The sequence below is a fragment of the Pseudophryne corroboree genome, chromosome 11 (genome assembly GCF_028390025.1).
Source record: "Pseudophryne corroboree isolate aPseCor3 chromosome 11, aPseCor3.hap2, whole genome shotgun sequence".
NCBI lineage: Eukaryota > Metazoa > Chordata > Amphibia > Anura > Myobatrachidae > Pseudophryne > Pseudophryne corroboree.
In genome coordinates, this window is record NC_086454.1 from 69,486,278 (window position 1) to 69,507,001 (window position 20,724).

Here is a 20,724-nt window from a genome sequence, read left to right on the forward strand (position 1 = left end):
TAGACCAGGGGTGTCCAACCTTTCACCTTCCCTGGGCCACATTAGAAGATGAAAATTTGGTTTGGGCCGCACATAAAATAAAATAACAGTAACGATACCTGAATGAGAGACAGAATGAGAGTCACGTCCACTTGTCCAGTAGAATCCAAAAGGGTCGGTACCTATAAAAATGAAAATTATACTTACAAACGAATGAATGAATATTATGCCCTCACTGACGCGGGAAGATGTTCGCCCCTTGTAGTTGTGCCCCTGTAGCTGCGCCCCTTGTACTGTGCCCCTTGTAGTTGTGCCCCTGTAGCTGTGCCCCTTGTACTGTGCCCCTTGTAGTTGTGCCCCTTGTAGTTGTGCCCCTGTAGCTGCGCCCCTTGTAGTTGTGCCCCTGTAGCTGCGCCCCTTGTAGCTGTGCCCCTGTAGCTGCGCCCATTGTAGTTGTGCCCCTGTAGCTGCGCCCCTTGTAGCTGTGCCCCTGTAGCTGCGCCCCTTGTAGTTGTGCCCCTGTAGATGCCCCCTTGTACTGTGCCCCTTGTAGTTGTGCCCCTGTAGCTGCGCCCCTTGTAGTTGTGCCCCTGTAGCTGCGCCCCTTGTACTGTCCCCCTTGTAGTTGTGCCCCTGTAGCTGCGCCCCTTGTAGTTGTGCCCCTGTAGCTGCGCCCCTTGTACTGTGCCCATTGTAGTTGTGCCCCTGTAGCTGCCCCCTTGTACTGTGCCCCTTGTAGTTGTGGCCCTGTAGCACTAGCTGCCCCCTTGTACTGTGCCCCTTGTAGTTGTGGCCCTGTAGCTGCCCCCTTGTACTGTGCCCCTTGTAGTTGTGGCCCTGTAGCTGCCCCCTTGTACTGTGCCCCTTGTAGTTGTGGCCCTGTAGCTGCCCCCTTGTACTGTGCCCCTTGTAGCTGCCCCCTTGTACTGTGCCCCTTGTAGTTGTGGCCCTGTAGCTGCGCCCCTTGTAGTTGTGCCCCTGTAGCTGCGCCCCTTGTACTGTGCCCCTTGTAGTTGTGCCCCTGTAGCTGCCCCCTTGTACTGTGCCCCTTGTAGTTGTGGCCCTGTAGCACTAGCTGCCCCCTTGTACTGTGCCCCTTGTAGTTGTGGCCCTGTAGCTGCCCCCTTGTACTGTGCCCCTTGTAGCTGTGCCCCTGTAGCTGCGCCCATTGTAGTTGTGCCCCTGTAGCTGCGCCCCTTGTAGCTGTGCCCCTGTAGCTGCGCCCCTTGTAGTTGTGCCCCTGTAGCTGCCCCCTTGTACTGTGCCCCTTGTAGTTGTGCCCCTGTAGCTGCGCCCCTTGTAGTTGTGCCCCTGTAGCTGCGCCCCTTGTACTGTCCCCCTTGTAGCTGTGCCCCTGTAGCTGCGCCCCTTGTAGTTGTGCCCCTGTAGCTGCGCCCCTTGTACTGTGCCCATTTTAGTTGTGCCCCTGTAGCTGCCCCCTTGTACTGTGCCCCTTGTAGTTGTGGCCCTGTAGCACTAGCTGCCCCCTTGTACTGTGCCCCTTGTAGTTGTGGCCCTGTAGCTGCCCCCTTGTACTGTGCCCCTTGTAGTTGTGGCCCTGTAGCTGCCCCCTTGTACTGTGCCCCTTGTAGTTGTGGCCCTGTAGCTGCCCCCTTGTACTGTGCCCCTTGTAGTTGTGGCCCTGTAGCTGCCCCCTTGTACTGTGCCCCTTGTAGTTGTGGCCCTTGTACTGTGCCCCCTTGTACTGTGCCACTTGTAGCTGCCCCCTTGTACTGTGCCCCTTGTAGTTGTGGCCCTGTAGCTGCGCCCCTTGTAGTTGTGCCCCTGTAGCTGCGCCCCTTGTAGTTGTGCCCCTGTAGCTGCGCCCCTTGTACTGTGCCCCTTGTAGTTGTGCCCCTGTAGCTGCGCCCCTTGTACTGTGCCCCTTGTAGTTGTGCCCCTGTAGCTGTGCCCCTTGTACTGTGCCCCTTGTAGTTGTGCCCCTTGTAGTTGTGCCCCTGTAGCTGCGCCCCTTGTAGTTGTGCCCCTGTAGCTGCGCCCCTTGTAGCTGTGCCCCTGTAGCTGCGCCCATTGTAGTTGTGCCCCTGTAGCTGCGCCCCTTGTAGCTGTGCCCCTGTAGCTGCGCCCCTTGTAGTTGTGCCCCTGTAGATGCCCCCTTGTACTGTGCCCCTTGTAGTTGTGCCCCTGTAGCTGCGCCCCTTGTAGTTGTGCCCCTGTAGCTGCGCCCCTTGTACTGTCCCCCTTGTAGTTGTGCCCCTGTAGCTGCGCCCCTTGTAGTTGTGCCCCTGTAGCTGCGCCCCTTGTACTGTGCCCATTGTAGTTGTGCCCCTGTAGCTGCCCCCTTGTACTGTGCCCCTTGTAGTTGTGGCCCTGTAGCACTAACTGCCCCCTTGTACTGTGCCCCTTGTAGTTGTGGCCCTGTAGCTGCCCCCTTGTACTGTGCCCCTTGTAGTTGTGGCCCTGTAGCTGCCCCCTTGTACTGTGCCCCTTGTAGTTGTGGCCCTGTAGCTGCCCCCTTGTACTGTGCCCCTTGTAGCTGCCCCCTTGTACTGTGCCCCTTGTAGTTGTGGCCCTGTAGCTGCGCCCCTTGTAGTTGTGCCCCTGTAGCTGCGCCCCTTGTACTGTGCCCATTGTAGTTGTGCCCCTGTAGCTGCCCCCTTGTACTGTGCCCCTTGTAGTTGTGGCCCTGTAGCACTAGCTGCCCCCTTGTACTGTGCCCCTTGTAGTTGTGGCCCTGTAGCTGCCCCCTTGTACTGTGCCCCTTGTAGCTGTGCCCCTGTAGCTGCGCCCATTGTAGTTGTGCCCCTGTAGCTGCGCCCCTTGTAGCTGTGCTCCTGTAGCTGCGCCCCTTGTAGTTGTGCCCCTGTAGCTGCCCCCTTGTACTGTGCCCCTTGTAGTTGTGCCCCTGTAGCTGCGCCCCTTGTAGTTGTGCCCCTGTAGCTGCGCCCCTTGTACTGTCCCCCTTGTAGCTGTGCCCCTGTAGCTGCGCCCCGTGTACTGTGCCCATTGTAGTTGTGCCCCTGTAGCTGCCCCCTTGTACTGTGCCCCTTGTAGTTGTGGCCCTGTAGCTGCCCCCTTGTACTGTGCCCCTTGTAGTTGTGGCCCTGCAGCTGCCCCCTTGTACTGTGCCACTTGTAGCTGCCCCCTTGTACTGTGCCCCTTGTAGTTGTGGCCCTGTAGCTGCCCCCTTGTACTGTGCCCCTTGTAGTTGTGGCCCTGTAGCTGCCCCCTTGTACTGTGCCCCTTGTAGTTGTGGCCCTGTAGCTGCCCCCTTGTACTGTGCCCCTTGTAGTTGTGGCCCTGTAGCTGCCCCCTTGTACTGTGCCCCTTGTAGTTGTGGCCCTGTAGCTGCCCCCTTGTACTGTGCCACTTGTAGCTGCCCCCTTGTACTGTGCCCCTTGTAGTTGTGGCCCTGTAGCTGCGCCCCTTGTAGTTGTGCCCCTGTAGCTGCGCCCCTTGTACTGTGCCCCTTGTAGTTGTGCCCCTGTAGCTGCCCCCTTGTACTGTGCCCCTTGTAGTTGTGGCCCTGTAGCACTAGCTGCCCCCTTGTACTGTGCCCCTTGTAGTTGTGGCCCTGTAGCTGCCCCCTTGTACTGTGCCCCTTGTAGTTGTGGCCCTGTAGCTGCGCCCCTTGTAGTTGTGCCCCTATAGCTGCCCCCTTGTACTGTGCCCCTTGTAGTTGTGGCCCTGTAGCTGCCCCCTTGTACTGTGCCCCTTGTAGTTGTGGCCCTGTAGCTGCCCCCTTGTACTGTGCCCCTTGTAGCTGCCCCCTTGTACTGTGCCCCTTGTAGTTGTAGCCCTGTAGCTGCGCCCCTTGTAGTTGTGCCCCTGTAGCTGCGCCCCTTGTACTGTGCCCATTGTAGTTGTGCCCCTGTAGCTGCCCCCTTGTACTGTGCCCCTTGTAGTTGTGGCCCTGTAGCACTAGCTGCCCCCTTGTACTGTGCCCCTTGTAGTTGTGGCCCTGTAGCTGCCACCTTGTACTGTGCCCCTTGTAGTTGTGGCCCTGTAGCTGCGCCCCTTGTAGTTGTGCCCCTGTAGCTGCGCCCCTTGTACTGTGCCCATTGTAGTTGTGCCCCTGTAGCTGCCCCCTTGTACTGTGCCCCTTGTAGTTGTGGCCCTGTAGCACTAGCTGCCCCCTTGTACTGTGCCCCTTGTAGTTGTGGCCCTGTAGCTGCCCCCTTGTACTGTGCCCCTTGTAGTTGTGGCCCTGTAGCTGCCCCCTTGTACTGTGCCCCTTGTAGTTGTGGCCCTGTAGCTGCCCCCTTGTACTGTGCCCCTTGTAGTTGTGGCCCTGTAGCTGCCCCCTTGTACTGTGCCCCTTGTAGTTGTGGCCCTGTAGCTGCCCCCTTGTACTGTGCCACTTGTAGCTGCCCCCTTGTACTGTGCCCCTTGTAGTTGTGGCCCTGTAGCTGCCCCCTTGTACTGTGCCCCTTGTAGTTGTGGCCCTGTAGCTGCCCCCTTGTACTGTGCCCCTTGTAGTTGTGGCCCTGTAGCTGCCCCCTTGTACTGTGCCCCTTGTAGTTGTGGCCCTGTAGCTGCCCCCTTGTACTGTGCCCCTTGTAGTTGTGGCCCTGTAGCTGCCCCCTTGTACTGTGCCACTTGTAGCTGCCCCCTTGTACTGTGCCCCTTGTAGTTGTGGCCCTGTAGCTGCGCCCCTTGTAGTTGTGCCCCTGTAGCTGCGCCCCTTGTACTGTGCCCCTTGTAGTTGTGGCCCTGTAGCTGCCCCCTTGTACTGTGCCCCTTGTAGTTGTGGCCCTGTAGCTGCCCCCTTGTACTGTGCCCCTTGTAGCTGCCCCCTTGTACTGTGCCCCTTGTAGTTGTAGCCCTGTAGCTGCGCCCCTTGTAGTTGTGCCCCTGTAGCTGCGCCCCTTGTACTGTGCCCCTTGTAGTTGTGCCCCTGTAACTGCCCCCTTGTACTGTGCCCCTTGTAGTTGTGGCCCTGTAGCTGCCCCCTTGTACTGTGCCCCTTGTAGTTGTGGCCCTGTAGCTGCGCCCCTTGTAGTTGTGCCCCTGTAGCTGCCCCCTTGTACTGTGTTCCTTGTAGTTGTGGCCCTGTAGCTGCCCCCTTGTACTGTGCCCCTTGTAGTTGTGGCCCTGTAGCTGCCCCCTTGTACTGTGCCCCTTGTAGCTGCCCCCTTGTACTGTGCCCCTTGTAGTTGTAGCCCTGTAGCTGCGCCCCTTGTAGTTGTGCCCCTGTAGCTGCGCCCCTTGTACTGTGCCCCTTGTAGTTGTGCCCCTGTAACTGCCCCCTTGTACTGTGCCCCTTGTAGTTGTGGCCCTGTAGCACTAGCTGCCCCCTTGTACTGTGCCCCTTGTAGTTGTGGCCCTGTAGCTGCGCCCCTTGTACTGTGCCCCTTGTAGTTGTGCCCCTGTAACTGCCCCCTTGTACTGTGCCCCTTGTAGCTGCCCCCTTGTACTGTGCCCCTTGTAGTTGTGGCCCTGTAGCTGCCCCCTTGTACTGTGCCCCTTGTAGCTGCCCCCTTGTACTGTGCCCCTTGTAGTTGTAGCCCTGTAGCTGCGCCCCTTGTAGTTGTGCCCCTGTAGCTGCGCCCCTTGTACTGTGCCCCTTGTAGTTGTGCCCCTGTAACTGCCCCCTTGTACTGTGCCCCTTGTAGTTGTGGCCCTGTAGCTGCCCCCTTGTACTGTGCCCCTTGTAGTTGTGGCCCTGTAGCTGCGCCCCTTGTAGTTGTGCCCCTGTAGCTGCCCCCTTGTACTGTGTTCCTTGTAGTTGTGGCCCTGTAGCTGCCCCCTTGTACTGTGCCCCTTGTAGTTGTGGCCCTGTAGCTGCCCCCTTGTACTGTGCCCCTTGTAGCTGCCCCCTTGTACTGTGCCCCTTGTAGTTGTAGCCCTGTAGCTGCGCCCCTTGTAGTTGTGCCCCTGTAGCTGCGCCCCTTGTACTGTGCCCCTTGTAGTTGTGCCCCTGTAACTGCCCCCTTGTACTGTGCCCCTTGTAGTTGTGGCCCTGTAGCACTAGCTGCCCCCTTGTACTGTGCCCCTTGTAGTTGTGGCCCTGTAGCTGCGCCCCTTGTACTGTGCCCCTTGTAGTTGTGCCCCTGTAACTGCCCCCTTGTACTGTGCCACTTGTAGTTGTGGCCCTGTAGCACTAGCTGCCCCCTTGTACTGTGCCCCTTGTAGTTGTGCCCCTGTGGCTGCGCCCCTTGTACTGTGCCCCTTGTAGTTGTGGCCCTGTAGCTGCGCCCCTTGTAGTTGTGCCCCTGTAGCTGCGCCCCTTGTAATGTGCCCCTTGTAGTTGTGCCCCTGTAGCTGCCCCCTTGTACTGTGCCCCTTGTAGTTGTGGCCCTGTAGCACTAGCTGCCCCCTTGTACTGTGCCCCTTGTAGTTGTGGCCCTGTAGCTGCCCCCTTGTACTGTGCCCCTTGTAGTTGTAGCCCTGTAGCTGCCCCCTTGTACTGTGCCCCTTGTAGCTGCCCCCTTGTACTGTGCCCCTTGTAGTTGTAGCCCTGTAGCTGCGCCCCTTGTAGTTGTGCCCCTGTAGCTGCGCCCCTTGTACTGTGCCCATTGTAGTTGTGCCCCTGTAGCTGCCCCCTTGTACTGTGCCCCTTGTAGTTGTGGCCCTGTAGCACTAGCTGCCCCCTTGTACTGTGCCCCTTGTAGTTGTGGCCCTGTAGCTGCCCCCTTGTACTGTGCCCCTTGTAGTTGTGGCCCTGTAGCTGCGCCCCTTGTAGTTGTGCCCCTGTAGCTGCGCCCCTTGTACTGTGCCCATTGTAGTTGTGCCCCTGTAGCTGCCCCCTTGTACTGTGCCCCTTGTAGTTGTGGCCCTGTAGCACTAGCTGCCCCCTTGTACTGTGCCCCTTGTAGTTGTGGCCCTGTAGCTGCCCCCTTGTACTGTGCCCCTTGTAGTTGTGGCCCTGTAGCTGCCCCCTTGTACTGTGCCCCTTGTAGTTGTGGCCCTGTAGCTGCCCCCTTGTACTGTGCCCCTTGTAGTTGTGGCCCTGTAGCTGCCCCCTTGTACTGTGCCCCTTGTAGTTGTGGCCCTGTAGCTGCCCCCTTGTACTGTGCCACTTGTAGCTGCCCCCTTGTACTGTGCCCCTTGTAGTTGTGGCCCTGTAGCTGCCCCCTTGTACTGTGCCCCTTGTAGTTGTGGCCCTGTAGCTGCCCCCTTGTACTGTGCCCCTTGTAGTTGTGGCCCTGTAGCTGCCCCCTTGTACTGTGCCCCTTGTAGTTGTGGCCCTGTAGCTGCCCCCCTTGTACTGTGCCCCTTGTAGTTGTGGCCCTGTAGCTGCCCCCTTGTACTGTGCCACTTGTAGCTGCCCCCTTGTACTGTGCCCCTTGTAGTTGTGGCCCTGTAGCTGCGCCCCTTGTAGTTGTGCCCCTGTAGCTGCGCCCCTTGTACTGTGCCCCTTGTAGTTGTGGCCCTGTAGCTGCCCCCTTGTACTGTGCCCCTTGTAGTTGTGGCCCTGTAGCTGCCCCCTTGTACTGTGCCCCTTGTAGCTGCCCCCTTGTACTGTGCCCCTTGTAGTTGTAGCCCTGTAGCTGCGCCCCTTGTAGTTGTGCCCCTGTAGCTGCGCCCCTTGTACTGTGCCCCTTGTAGTTGTGCCCCTGTAACTGCCCCCTTGTACTGTGCCCCTTGTAGTTGTGGCCCTGTAGCTGCCCCCTTGTACTGTGCCCCTTGTAGTTGTGGCCCTGTAGCTGCGCCCCTTGTAGTTGTGCCCCTGTAGCTGCCCCCTTGTACTGTGTTCCTTGTAGTTGTGGCCCTGTAGCTGCCCCCTTGTACTGTGCCCCTTGTAGTTGTGGCCCTGTAGCTGCCCCCTTGTACTGTGCCCCTTGTAGCTGCCCCCTTGTACTGTGCCCCTTGTAGTTGTAGCCCTGTAGCTGCGCCCCTTGTAGTTGTGCCCCTGTAGCTGCGCCCCTTGTACTGTGCCCCTTGTAGTTGTGCCCCTGTAACTGCCCCCTTGTACTGTGCCCCTTGTAGTTGTGGCCCTGTAGCACTAGCTGCCCCCTTGTACTGTGCCCCTTGTAGTTGTGGCCCTGTAGCTGCGCCCCTTGTACTGTGCCCCTTGTAGTTGTGCCCCTGTAACTGCCCCCTTGTACTGTGCCCCTTGTAGCTGCCCCCTTGTACTGTGCCCCTTGTAGTTGTGGCCCTGTAGCTGCCCCCTTGTACTGTGCCCCTTGTAGCTGCCCCCTTGTACTGTGCCCCTTGTAGTTGTAGCCCTGTAGCTGCGCCCCTTGTAGTTGTGCCCTGTAGCTGCGCCCCTTGTACTGTGCCCCTTGTAGTTGTGCCCCTGTAACTGCCCCCTTGTACTGTGCCCCTTGTAGTTGTGGCCCTGTAGCTGCCCCCTTGTACTGTGCCCCTTGTAGTTGTGGCCCTGTAGCTGCGCCCCTTGTAGTTGTGCCCCTGTAGCTGCCCCCTTGTACTGTGTTCCTTGTAGTTGTGGCCCTGTAGCTGCCCCCTTGTACTGTGCCCCTTGTAGTTGTGGCCCTGTAGCTGCCCCCTTGTACTGTGCCCCTTGTAGCTGCCCCCTTGTACTGTGCCCCTTGTAGTTGTAGCCCTGTAGCTGCGCCCCTTGTAGTTGTGCCCCTGTAGCTGCGCCCCTTGTACTGTGCCCCTTGTAGTTGTGCCCCTGTAACTGCCCCCTTGTACTGTGCCCCTTGTAGTTGTGGCCCTGTAGCACTAGCTGCCCCCTTGTACTGTGCCCCTTGTAGTTGTGGCCCTGTAGCTGCGCCCCTTGTACTGTGCCCCTTGTAGTTGTGCCCCTGTAACTGCCCCCTTGTACTGTGCCCCTTGTAGTTGTGGCCCTGTAGCACTAGCTGCCCCCTTGTACTGTGCCCCTTGTAGTTGTGCCCTTGTGGCTGCGCCCCTTGTACTGTGCCCCTTGTAGTTGTGGCCCTGTAGCTGCGCCCCTTGTAGTTGTGCCCCTGTAGCTGCGCCCCTTGTAATGTGCCCCTTGTAGTTGTGCCCCTGTAGCTGCCCCCTTGTACTGTGCCCCTTGTAGTTGTGGCCCTGTAGCACTAGCTGCCCCCTTGTACTGTGCCCCTTGTAGTTGTGGCCCTGTAGCTGCCCCCTTGTACTGTGCCCCTTGTAGTTGTGGCCCTGTAGCTGCCCCCTTGTACTGTGCCCCTTGTAGCTGCCCCCTTGTACTGTGCCCCTTGTAGTTGTGGCCCTGTAGCTGCCCCCTTGTACTGTGCCCCTTGTAGTTGTGGCCCTGTAGCTGCCCCCTTGTACTGTGCCCCTTGTAGTTGTGGCCCTGTAGCTGCCCCCTTGTACTGTGCCCCTTGTAGTTGTGGCCCTGTAGCTGCCCCCTTGTACTGTGCCACTTGTAGCTGCCCCCTTGTACTGTGCCCCTTGTAGTTGTGGCCTTGTAGCTGCCCCCTTGTACTGTGCCCCTTGTAGTTGTGGCCCTGTAGCTGCCCCCTTGTACTGTGCCCCTTGTAGTTGTGGCCCTGTAGCTGCCCCCTTGTACTGTGCCCCTTGTAGTTGTGGCCCTGTAGCTGCCCCCTTGTACTGTGCCCCTTGTAGTTGTGGCCCTGTAGCTGCCCCCTTGTACTGTGCCACTTGTAGCTGCCCCCTTGTACTGTGCCCCTTGTAGTTGTGGCCCTGTAGCTGCGCCCCTTGTAGTTGTGCCCCTGTAGCTGCGCCCCTTGTACTGTGCCCCTTGTAGTTGTGGCCCTGTAGCTGCCCCCTTGTACTGTGCCCCTTGTAGTTGTGGCCCTGTAGCTGCCCCCTTGTACTGTGCCCCTTGTAGCTGCCCCCTTGTACTGTGCCCCTTGTAGTTGTAGCCCTGTAGCTGCGCCCCTTGTAGTTGTGCCCCTGTAGCTGCGCCCCTTGTACTGTGCCCCTTGTAGTTGTGCCCCTGTAACTGCCCCCTTGTACTGTGCCCCTTGTAGTTGTGGCCCTGTAGCTGCCCCCTTGTACTGTGCCCCTTGTAGTTGTGGCCCTGTAGCTGCGCCCCTTGTAGTTGTGCCCCTGTAGCTGCCCCCTTGTACTGTGTTCCTTGTAGTTGTGGCCCTGTAGCTGCCCCCTTGTACTGTGCCCCTTGTAGTTGTGGCCCTGTAGCTGCCCCCTTGTACTGTGCCCCTTGTAGCTGCCCCCTTGTACTGTGCCCCTTGTAGTTGTAGCCCTGTAGCTGCGCCCCTTGTAGTTGTGCCCCTGTAGCTGCGCCCCTTGTACTGTGCCCCTTGTAGTTGTGCCCCTGTAACTGCCCCCTTGTACTGTGCCCCTTGTAGTTGTGGCCCTGTAGCACTAGCTGCCCCCTTGTACTGTGCCCCTTGTAGTTGTGGCCCTGTAGCTGCGCCCCTTGTACTGTGCCCCTTGTAGTTGTGCCCCTGTAACTGCCCCCTTGTACTGTGCCCCTTGTAGCTGCCCCCTTGTACTGTGCCCCTTGTAGTTGTGGCCCTGTAGCTGCCCCCTTGTACTGTGCCCCTTGTAGCTGCCCCCTTGTACTGTGCCCCTTGTAGTTGTAGCCCTGTAGCTGCGCCCCTTGTAGTTGTGCCCTGTAGCTGCGCCCCTTGTACTGTGCCCCTTGTAGTTGTGCCCCTGTAACTGCCCCCTTGTACTGTGCCCCTTGTAGTTGTGGCCCTGTAGCTGCCCCCTTGTACTGTGCCCCTTGTAGTTGTGGCCCTGTAGCTGCGCCCCTTGTAGTTGTGCCCCTGTAGCTGCCCCCTTGTACTGTGTTCCTTGTAGTTGTGGCCCTGTAGCTGCCCCCTTGTACTGTGCCCCTTGTAGTTGTGGCCCTGTAGCTGCCCCCTTGTACTGTGCCCCTTGTAGCTGCCCCCTTGTACTGTGCCCCTTGTAGTTGTAGCCCTGTAGCTGCGCCCCTTGTAGTTGTGCCCCTGTAGCTGCGCCCCTTGTACTGTGCCCCTTGTAGTTGTGCCCCTGTAACTGCCCCCTTGTACTGTGCCCCTTGTAGTTGTGGCCCTGTAGCACTAGCTGCCCCCTTGTACTGTGCCCCTTGTAGTTGTGGCCCTGTAGCTGCGCCCCTTGTACTGTGCCCCTTGTAGTTGTGCCCCTGTAACTGCCCCCTTGTACTGTGCCCCTTGTAGTTGTGGCCCTGTAGCACTAGCTGCCCCCTTGTACTGTGCCCCTTGTAGTTGTGCCCCTGTGGCTGCGCCCCTTGTACTGTGCCCCTTGTAGTTGTGGCCCTGTAGCTGCGCCCCTTGTAGTTGTGCCCCTGTAGCTGCGCCCCTTGTAATGTGCCCCTTGTAGTTGTGCCCCTGTAGCTGCCCCCTTGTACTGTGCCCCTTGTAGTTGTGGCCCTGTAGCACTAGCTGCCCCCTTGTACTGTGCCCCTTGTAGTTGTGGCCCTGTAGCTGCCCCCTTGTACTGTGCCCCTTGTAGTTGTGGCCCTGTAGCTGCCCCCTTGTACTGTGCCCCTTGTAGCTGCCCCCTTGTACTGTGCCCCTTGTAGTTGTGGCCCTGTAGCTGCCCCCTTGTACTGTGCCCCTTGTAGTTGTGGCCCTGTAGCTGCCCCCTTGTACTGTGCCCCTTGTAGCTGCGCCCTTGTACTGTGCCCCTTGTAGCTGTAAAAAAAAAAAACACACACACACAGACACATACTTACCGCTCCTGCAGCGCTGCCTCCGTCTCCATCCGCCGCTCCTCTCTGCTGTACTACGGGAGGGACGTCTGTACAGGACACTGTACAGCGGCCACGGACTTTAGATCTTGATTCCCCCCCCCCCTTCCCCGGACACTGTACAGCGGCGCAGGACTTCAGATCTTGATTTCCCCCCCCCCCTTCCCCGGACACTGTACAGCGGCGCAGGACTTCAGATCTTGATTCCCCCCCCCCACCCCCTTCCCCGGACACTGTACAGCGGCGCAGGACTTCAGATCTTGATTTCCCCCCCCCCTTCCCCGGACACTGTACAGCGGCGCAGGACTTCAGATCTTGATTCCCCCCCCCACCCCCCGGGACACTGTACAGCGGCGCGGCCACGGACAGACACCCACCCCCGGCTCACTTACGTGTTCTTGTACAACCAACTTCTCCGCTGGGCTCATCTACTCTCGCGCTGCTCAGTCACGTGTGCCGCTATGCAGCGGAGGAGGGCTACACTGTGACTGGCAGCGGAGAGGGCGTGAGCTGGTGCTGGTCCCAGCAGCAGCAATCCAATCAGGATGTGCTGACAGCCTGCTGGGGCCGGCTCAGCCTCACATGTGGTGTCCGTACTCGAAAAAAAAAAAAAAAAACCTCTGCTGCAGCGCTGCTCCTGGGCCGCATTACTAGCCGACTTGGGCCGCATGCGGCCCGCGGGCCGCGGGTTGGACAAGCCTGCTTTAGACATATAATTTGTCATTATATGTAAGGCAGTGCAAGTGGTGCTGTGGCTTAGTTGGTTAAGGTGCCTGTCTAGTAAACAGGAGATCCTGAGTTCATATCTCAGCAGTACCTTTGCTTGATACCTTTTTATCACACCAGTATGTAGTTTTTTGTTGATGCATAACAAAATAAGATGTGTAAAACCATTATCTGCTTTCACTTTGGCACATTTGGTCACCAATGTAAAAAAGTTTAAAGATGCCATCCATGTCAGAAGACGACAAACAACAAAACTTCACCCTATTTCAACATAAGTTAATTTGTAGAAATATGCCTATGTTAAGGTAAATAGATTAATTTTTACAAAATAGCCTTCATCATATTGGGTAAACTGCAAAATTAATTTAGAGTACATTAAAAAGAGAATAACACAGAAAGTGTTAAAATGTCTGTAAAAAAGTAAGTTTCCCAAGGTACAGTAATTTGAGAGTCAGTTTAGTCATCATAGCTAGAGAATCATTGACATTTAACCCATATTTATTTCCATAACATCCTTAAAATTGTGTTAGGAAAATACTTCTTGATGAAAAGCTAAACTTCTCGTGAAAAAGCATCAATAAAGAATGCTAACCATAATTCTGACTTTTTAAAACAGAGTTCTTAATTTTACTACATGTTTTTGTTTTCTGAATATCAAAAATTAATTGACATTATTCCCATGTAGCATTACTTACAGAGAAATCAATAAAAGTGCTAAAAAAAAATTAGAAAATTACTTTGACAAGATATTTTAAGAATGAAGGTGCTGTAAATCATGAATGAAAAGAGAGAACCCAACTTTCTATTTATACTCTAAATTTCCACCGGTTTGAAAAATTGATGAAGCAATAGTTATAAGAATATCAAAAATTGTTACCAAATAGCATATCTTAGATATATCATTTTTCTTTGTGAAACTCCAGGGCATCATGTGGTGCTGTGGCTTAGTTGGTTAAAGCGCCTGTCTAGTAAACAGGAGATCCTGAATTCAAATCTCAGCAGCGCCTTTCATTTATTTTCATCAACTCAGAACATAGTTTGTTGATAATTCATCACAAAAAGACATGTGAATGCTTCAGCAGCCTTTACCCTTTCTCACATGTTCAGTAATATGTACCACATTTCTAGATACAGTCCAAATCAGAAAACACAAAAAAATGCAATATTCCCCTTTTTTAATATCAGTTATTTTGTAGAAGTAAATTGATGCCAAGGTAACTAGAAAAGAATTCCAGAAATTGCCAATCATCATGTCTGAGCAATCTCCAGGAACAATATGGTGTCCAGTCAGAGGAAATGTTTAAACAAAAGTCAGTAACAATGTGAGTTTCTCAAGATAAATTGATAGACAATTTAGTCATCAGAGTTTAGGGAGCAATAGAAAATAATGGATTATTTGTTACTTAACATAAACAATATTGTGTTAGGAAAGCAATTCCAGAAATAAATCTTTCCATTTATCGAGCAAGCTTCCAGATAAAATGTTAACAATAATTCTATCATTGAGATCTCATGTTTTCATTTCACGATTACTTTTTAACTGTATGAGTACCAACAATAGACTGACTTTAATTTCCCAGGGATGACTACATTAATAAGAACGCCATAATATCTATTACAATAAAGCATATTAACAAGTGACTTGAACAAACATTGTAAGAATGTAGGGCCTGTATATACAAAATAAAGGAGAAAAAAGCATTATATAACTTACTGTAAGTTTCCAACTGTTTAAAGAATTAATAAAATACTAGTTTCAAAAAAATATATAAAAATAATAACAAATATTATACTTTAGACATATAATTTGTCATTATATGTAAGGCAGTGCAAGTGGTGCTGTGGCTTAGTTGGTTAAAGTGCCTGTCTAGTAAACAGGAGATCCTGAGTTCATATCTCAGCAGTACCTTTGCTTGATACCTTTTTATCACACCAGTATGTAGTTTTTTGTTGATGCATAACAAAATAAGATGTGTAAAACCTTTATCTGCTTTCACTTTGGCACATTTGGTCACCAATGTAAAAAAGTTTAAAGATGCCATCCATGTCAGAAGACGACAAACAACAAAACTTCACCCTATTTCAACATAAGTTAATTTGTAGAAATATGCCTATGTTAAGGTAAATAGATGAATTTTTACAAAATAGCCTTCATCATATTGGGTAAACTGCAAAATTAATTTAGAGTACATTAAAAAGAGAATAACACAGAAAGTGTTAAAATGTCTGTAAAAAAGTAAGTTTCCCAAGGTACTGTAATTTGAGAGTCAGTTTAGTCATCATAGCTAGAGAATCATTGACATTTAACCCATATTTATTTCCATAACATCCTTAAAATTGTGTTAGGAAAATACTTCTTGATGAAAAGCTAAACTTCTCTTGAAAAAGCATCAATAAAGAATGCTAACCATAATTCTGACTTTTTAAAACAGAGTTCTTAATTTTACTACATGTTTTTGTTTTCTGAATATCAAAAATTAATTGACATTTATTCCCATGTAGCATTACTTACAGAGAAATCAATAAAAGTGCTAAAAAAAATTAGAAAATTACTTTGACAAGATATTTTAAGAATGAAGGTGCTGTAAATCATGAATGAAAAGAGAGAACCCAACTTTCTATTTATACTCTAAATTTCCACCGGTTTGAAAAATTGATGAAGCAATAGTTATAAGTATATCAAAAATTGTTACCAAATAGCATATCTTAGATATATCATTTTTCTTTGTGAAACTCCAGGGCATCATGTGGTGCTGTGGCTTAGTTGGTTAAAGCGCCTGTCTAGTAAACAGGAGATCCTGAATTCAAATCTCAGCAGCGCCTTTCATTTATTTTCATCAACTCAGAACATAGTTTGTTGATAATTCATCACAAAAAGACATGTGAATGCTTCAGCAGCCTTTACCCTTTCTCACATGTTCAGTAATATGTACCACATTTCTAGATACAGTCCAAATCAGAAAACACAAAAAAATGCAATATTCCCCTTTTTTAATATCAGTTATTTTGTAGAAGTAAATTGATGCCAAGGTAACTAGAAAAGAATTCCAGAAATTGCCAATCATCATGTCTGAGCAATCTCCAGGAACAATATGGTGTCCAGTCAGAGGAAATGTTTAAACAAAAGTCAGTAACAATGTGAGTTTCTCAAGATAAATTGATAGACAATTTAGTCATCAGAGTTTAGGGAGCAATAGAAAATAATGGATTATTTGTTACTTAACATAAACAATATTGTGTTAGGAAAGCAATTCCAGAAATAAATCTTTCCATTTATCGAGCAAGCTTCCAGATAAAATGTTAACAATAATTCTATCATTGAGATCTCATGTTTTCATTTCACGATTACTTTTTAACTGTATGAGTACCAACAATAGACTGACTTTAATTTCCCAGGGATGACTACATTAATAAGAACGCCATAATATCTATTACAATAAAGCATATTAACAAGTGACTTGAACAAACATTGTAAGAATGTAGGGCCTGTATATACAAAATAAAGGAGAAAAAAGCATTATATAACTTACTGTAAGTTTCCAACTGTTTAAAGAATTAATAAAATACTAGTTTCAAAAAAATATATAAAAATAATAACAAATATTATACTTTAGACATATAATTTGTCATTATATGTAAAGCAGTGCAAGTGGTGCTGTGGCTTAGTTGGTTAAAGTGCCTGTCTAGTAAACAGGAGATCCTGAGTTCATATCTCAGCAGTACCTTTGCTTGATACCTTTTTATCACACCAGTATGTAGTTTTTTGTTGATGCATAACAAAATAAGATGTGTAAAACCTTTATCTGCTTTCACTTTGGCACATTTGGTCACCAATGTAAAAAAGTTTAAAGATGCCATCCATGTCAGAAGACGACAAACAACAAAACTTCACCCTATTTCAACATAAGTTAATTTGTAGAAATATGCCTATGTTAAGGTAAATAGATGAATTTTTACAAAATAGCCTTCATCATATTGGGTAAACTGCAAAATTAATTTAGAGTACATTAAAAAGAGAATAACACAGAAAGTGTTAAAATGTCTGTAAAAAAGTAAGTTTCCCAAGGTACAGTAATTTGAGAGTCAGTTTAGTCATCATAGCTAGAGAATCATTGACATTTAACCCATATTTATTTCCATAACATCCTTAAAATTGTGTTAGGAAAATACTTCTTGATGAAAAGCTAAACTTCTCTTGAAAAAGCATCAATAAAGAATGCTAACCATAATTCTGACTTTTTAAAACAGAGTTCTTAATTTTACTACATGTTTTTGTTTTCTGAATATCAAAAATTAATTGACATTTATTCCCATGTAGCATTACTTACAGAGAAATCAATAAAAGTGCTAAAAAAAATTAGAAAATTACTTTGACAAGATATTTTAAGAATGAAGGTGCTGTAAATCATGAATGAAAAGAGAGAACACAACTTTCTATTTATACTCTAAATTTCCACGGGTTTGAAAAATTGATGAAGCAATAGTTATAAGAATAACAAAAATTGTTACCAAATAGCATATCTTAGATATATCATTTTTCTTTGTGAAACTCCAGGGCATCATGTGGTGCTGTGGCTTAGTTGGTTAAAGCGCCTGTCTAGTAAACAGGAGATCCTGAGTTCAAATCTCAGCAGCGCCTTTCATTTATTTTCATCAACTCAGAACATAGTTTGTTGATAATTCATCACAAAAAGACATGTGAATGCTTCAGCAGCCTTTACCCTTTCTCACATGTTCAGTAATATGTACCAGATTTCTAGATACAGTCCAAATCAGAAAACACAAAAAAATGCAATATTCCCCTTTTTTAATATCAGTTATTTTGTAGAAGTAAATTGATGCCAAGGTAACTAGAAAAGAATTCCAGAAATTGCCAATCATCATGTCTGAGCAATCTCCAGGAACAATATGGTGTCCAGTCAGAGGAAATGTTTAAACAAAAGTCAGTAACAATGTGAGTTTCTCAAGATAAATTGATAGACAATTTAGTCATCAGAGTTTAGGGAGCAATAGAAAATAATGGATTATTTGTTACTTAACATAAACAATATTGTGTTAGGAAAGCAATTCCAGAAATAAATCTTTCCATTTATCGAGCAAGCTTCCAGATAAAATGTTAACAATAATTCTATCATTGAGATCTCATGTTTTCATTTCACGATTACTTTTTAACTGTATGAGTACCAACAATAGACTGACTTTAATTTCCCAGGGATGACTACATTAATAAGAACGCCATAATATCTATTACAATAAAGCATATTAACAAGTGACTTGAACAAACATTGTAAGAATGTAGGGCCTGTATATACAAAATAAAGGAGAAAAAAGCATTATATAACTTACTGTAAGTTTCCAACTGTTTAAAGAATTAATAAAATACTAGTTTCAAAAAAATATATAAAAATAATAACAAATATTATACTTTAGACATATAATTTGTCATTATATGTAAGGCAGTGCAAGTGGTGCTGTGGCTTAGTTGGTTAAAGTGCCTGTCTAGTAAACAGGAGATCCTGAGTTCATATCTCAGCAGTACCTTTGCTTGATACCTTTTTATCACACCAGTATGTAGTTTTTTGTTGATGCATAACAAAATAAGATGTGTAAAACCTTTATCTGCTTTCACTTTGGCACATTTGGTCACCAATGTAAAAAAGTTTAAAGATGCCATCCATGTCAGAAGACGACAAACAACAAAACTTAACCCTATTTCAACATAAGTTAATTTGTAGAAATATGCCTATGTTAAGGTAAATAGATGAATTTTTACAAAATAGCCTTCATCATATTGGGTAAACTGCAAAATTAATTTAGAGTACATTAAAAAGAGAATAACACAGAAAGTGTTAAAATGTCTGTAAAAAAGTAAGTTTCCCAAGGTACAGTAATTTGAGAGTCAGTTTAGTCATCATAGCTAGAGAATCATTGACATTTAACCCATATTTATTTCCATAACATCCTTAAAATTGTGTTAGGAAAATACTTCTTGATGAAAAGCTAAACTTCTCTTGAAAAAGCATCAATAAAGAATGCTAACCATAATTCTGACTTTTTAAAACAGAGTTCTTAATTTTACTACATGTTTTTGTTTTCTGAATATCAAAAATTAATTGACATTATTCCCATGTAGCATTACTTACAGAGAAATCAATAAAAGTGCTAAATAAAAATTAGAAAATTACTTTGACAAGATATTTTAAGAATGAAGGTGCTGTAAATCATGAATGAAAAGAGAGAACACAACTTTCTATTTATACTCTAAATTTCCACCGGTTTGAAAAATTGATGAAGCAATAGTTATAAGAATATAAAAATTTTTTACCAAATAGCATATCTTAGATATATCATTTTTCTTTGTGAAGCTCCAGGGCATCATGTGGTGCTGTGGCTTAGTTGGTTAAAGCGCCTGTCTCGTAAACAGGAGATCCTGAGTTCAAATCTCAGCAGCGCCTTTCATTTATTTTCATCAACTCAGAACATAGTTTGTTGATAATTCATCACAAAAAGACATGTGAATGCTTCTGCAGCCTTTACTCTTTCTCACATGTTCAGTAATATGTACCACATTTCTAGATACAGTCCAAATCAGAAAACACAAAAAAATGCAATATTCCCCTTTTTTAATATCAGTTATTTTGTAGAAGTAAATTGATGCCAAGGTAACTAGAAAAGAATTCCAGAAATTGCCAATCATCATGTCTGAGCAATCTCCAGGAACAATATGGTGTCCAGTCAGAGGAAATGTTTAAACAAAAGTCAGTAACAATGTGAGTTTCTCAAGATAAATTGATAGACAATTTAGTCATCAGAGTTTAGGGAGCAATAGAAAATAATGGATTATTTGTTACTTAACATAAACAATATTGTGTTAGGAAAGCAATTCCAGAAATAAATCTTTCCATTTATCGAGCAAGCTTCCAGATAAAATGTTAACAATAATTCTATCATTGAGATCTCATGTTTTCATTTCACGATTACTTTTTAACTGTATGAGTACCAACAATAGACTGACTTTAATTTCCCAGGGATGACTACATTAATAAGAACGCCATAATATCTATTACAATAAAGCATATTAACAAGTGACTTGAACAAACATTGTAAGAATGTAGGGCCTGTATATACAAAATAAAGGAGAAAAAAAGCATTATATAACTTACTGTAAGTTTCCAACTGTTTAAAGAATTAATAAAATACTAGTATCAAAAAATATATAAAAATAATAAAAAATATTATACTTTAGACATATAATTTGTCATTATATGTAAGGCAGTGCAAGTGGTGCTGTGGCTTAGTTGGTTAAAGTGCCTGTCTAGTAAACAGGAGATCCTGAGTTCATATCTCAGCAGTACCTTTGCTTGATACTTTTTTCTCACACCAGTATGTAGTTTTTTGTTGATGCATAACAAAATAAGATGTGTAAAACCTTTATCTGCTTTCACTTTGGCACATTTGGTCACCAATGTAAAAAAGTTTAAAGATGCCATCCATGTCAGAAGACGACAAACAACAAAACTTCACCCTATTTCAACATAAGTTAATTTGTAGAAATATGCCTATGTTAAGGTAAATAGATGAATTTTTACAAAATAGCCTTCATCATATTGGGTAAACTGCAAAATTAATTTAGAGTACATTAAAAAGAGAATAACACAGAAAGTGTTAAAATGTCTGTAAAAAAGTAAGTTTCCCAAGGTACAGTAATTTGAGAGTCAGTTTAGTCATCATAGCTAGAGAATCATTGACATTTAACCCATATTTATTTCCATAACATCCTTAAAATTGTGTTAGGAAAATACTTCTTGATGAAAAGCTAAACTTCTCTTGAAAAAGCATCAATAAAGAATGCTAACCATAATTCTGACTTTTTAAAACAGAGTTCTTAATTTTACTACATGTTTTTGTTTTCTGAATATCAAAAATTAATTGACATTTATTCCCATGTAGCATTACTTACAGAGAAATCAATAAAAGTGCTAAAAAAAATTAGAAAATTACTTTGACAAGATATTTTAAGAATGAAGGTGCTGTAAATCATGAATGAAAAGAGAGAACACAACTTTCTATTTATACTCTAAATTTCCACCGGTTTGAAAAATTGATGAAGCAATAGTTATAAGAATAACAAAAATTGTTACCAAATAGCATATCTTAGATATATCATTTTTCTTTGTGAAGCTTTAGGGCATCATGTGGTGCTGTGGCTTAGTTGGTTAAAGCGCCTGTCTAGTAAACAGGAGATCCTGAGTTCAAATCTCAGCAGCGCCTTTCATTTATTTTCATCAACTCAGAACATAGTTTGTTGATAATTCATCACAAAAAGACATGTGAATGCTTCAGCAGCCTTTACCCTTTCTCACATGTTCAGTAATTTGTACCACATTTCTAGATACAGTCCAAATCAGAAAACACAAAAAAATGCAATATTCCCCTTTTTTAATATCAGTTATTTTGTAGAAGTAAATTGATGCCAAGGTAACTAGAAAAGAATTCCAGAAATTGCCAATCATCATGTCTGAGCA

At 47.3% G+C, this 20,724-nt stretch overlaps 10 non-coding genes across 10 annotated transcripts; all 10 read left to right on the forward strand.

The window, feature by feature from the left end:
• The first annotated feature begins 12,218 nt into the window (after positions 1–12,218).
• On the forward strand, positions 12,219–12,292 carry TRNAT-AGU (transfer RNA threonine (anticodon AGU)). The gene has a single exon. It is a non-coding gene; the product is annotated as a tRNA-Thr (tRNA).
• An 840-nt stretch (positions 12,293–13,132) lies between these two features.
• TRNAT-AGU (transfer RNA threonine (anticodon AGU)) lies at positions 13,133–13,206 on the forward strand. Its single transcript has one exon. It is a non-coding gene; the product is annotated as a tRNA-Thr (tRNA).
• An 828-nt stretch (positions 13,207–14,034) lies between these two features.
• Positions 14,035–14,108, forward strand: TRNAT-AGU (transfer RNA threonine (anticodon AGU)). Its single transcript has one exon. It is a non-coding gene; the product is annotated as a tRNA-Thr (tRNA).
• An 840-nt stretch (positions 14,109–14,948) lies between these two features.
• Positions 14,949–15,022, forward strand: TRNAT-AGU (transfer RNA threonine (anticodon AGU)). Its single transcript has one exon. It is a non-coding gene; the product is annotated as a tRNA-Thr (tRNA).
• An 828-nt stretch (positions 15,023–15,850) lies between these two features.
• Positions 15,851–15,924, forward strand: TRNAT-AGU (transfer RNA threonine (anticodon AGU)). Its single transcript has one exon. It is a non-coding gene; the product is annotated as a tRNA-Thr (tRNA).
• Positions 15,925–16,764: 840 nt separating this feature from the next.
• TRNAT-AGU (transfer RNA threonine (anticodon AGU)) lies at positions 16,765–16,838 on the forward strand. The gene has a single exon. It is a non-coding gene; the product is annotated as a tRNA-Thr (tRNA).
• Positions 16,839–17,666: 828 nt separating this feature from the next.
• Positions 17,667–17,740, forward strand: TRNAT-AGU (transfer RNA threonine (anticodon AGU)). The gene has a single exon. It is a non-coding gene; the product is annotated as a tRNA-Thr (tRNA).
• An 840-nt stretch (positions 17,741–18,580) lies between these two features.
• Positions 18,581–18,654, forward strand: TRNAT-CGU (transfer RNA threonine (anticodon CGU)). Its single transcript has one exon. It is a non-coding gene; the product is annotated as a tRNA-Thr (tRNA).
• An 828-nt stretch (positions 18,655–19,482) lies between these two features.
• TRNAT-AGU (transfer RNA threonine (anticodon AGU)) lies at positions 19,483–19,556 on the forward strand. The gene has a single exon. It is a non-coding gene; the product is annotated as a tRNA-Thr (tRNA).
• Positions 19,557–20,396: 840 nt separating this feature from the next.
• TRNAT-AGU (transfer RNA threonine (anticodon AGU)) lies at positions 20,397–20,470 on the forward strand. Its single transcript has one exon. It is a non-coding gene; the product is annotated as a tRNA-Thr (tRNA).
• The last annotated feature ends 254 nt before the right edge of the window (positions 20,471–20,724 follow it).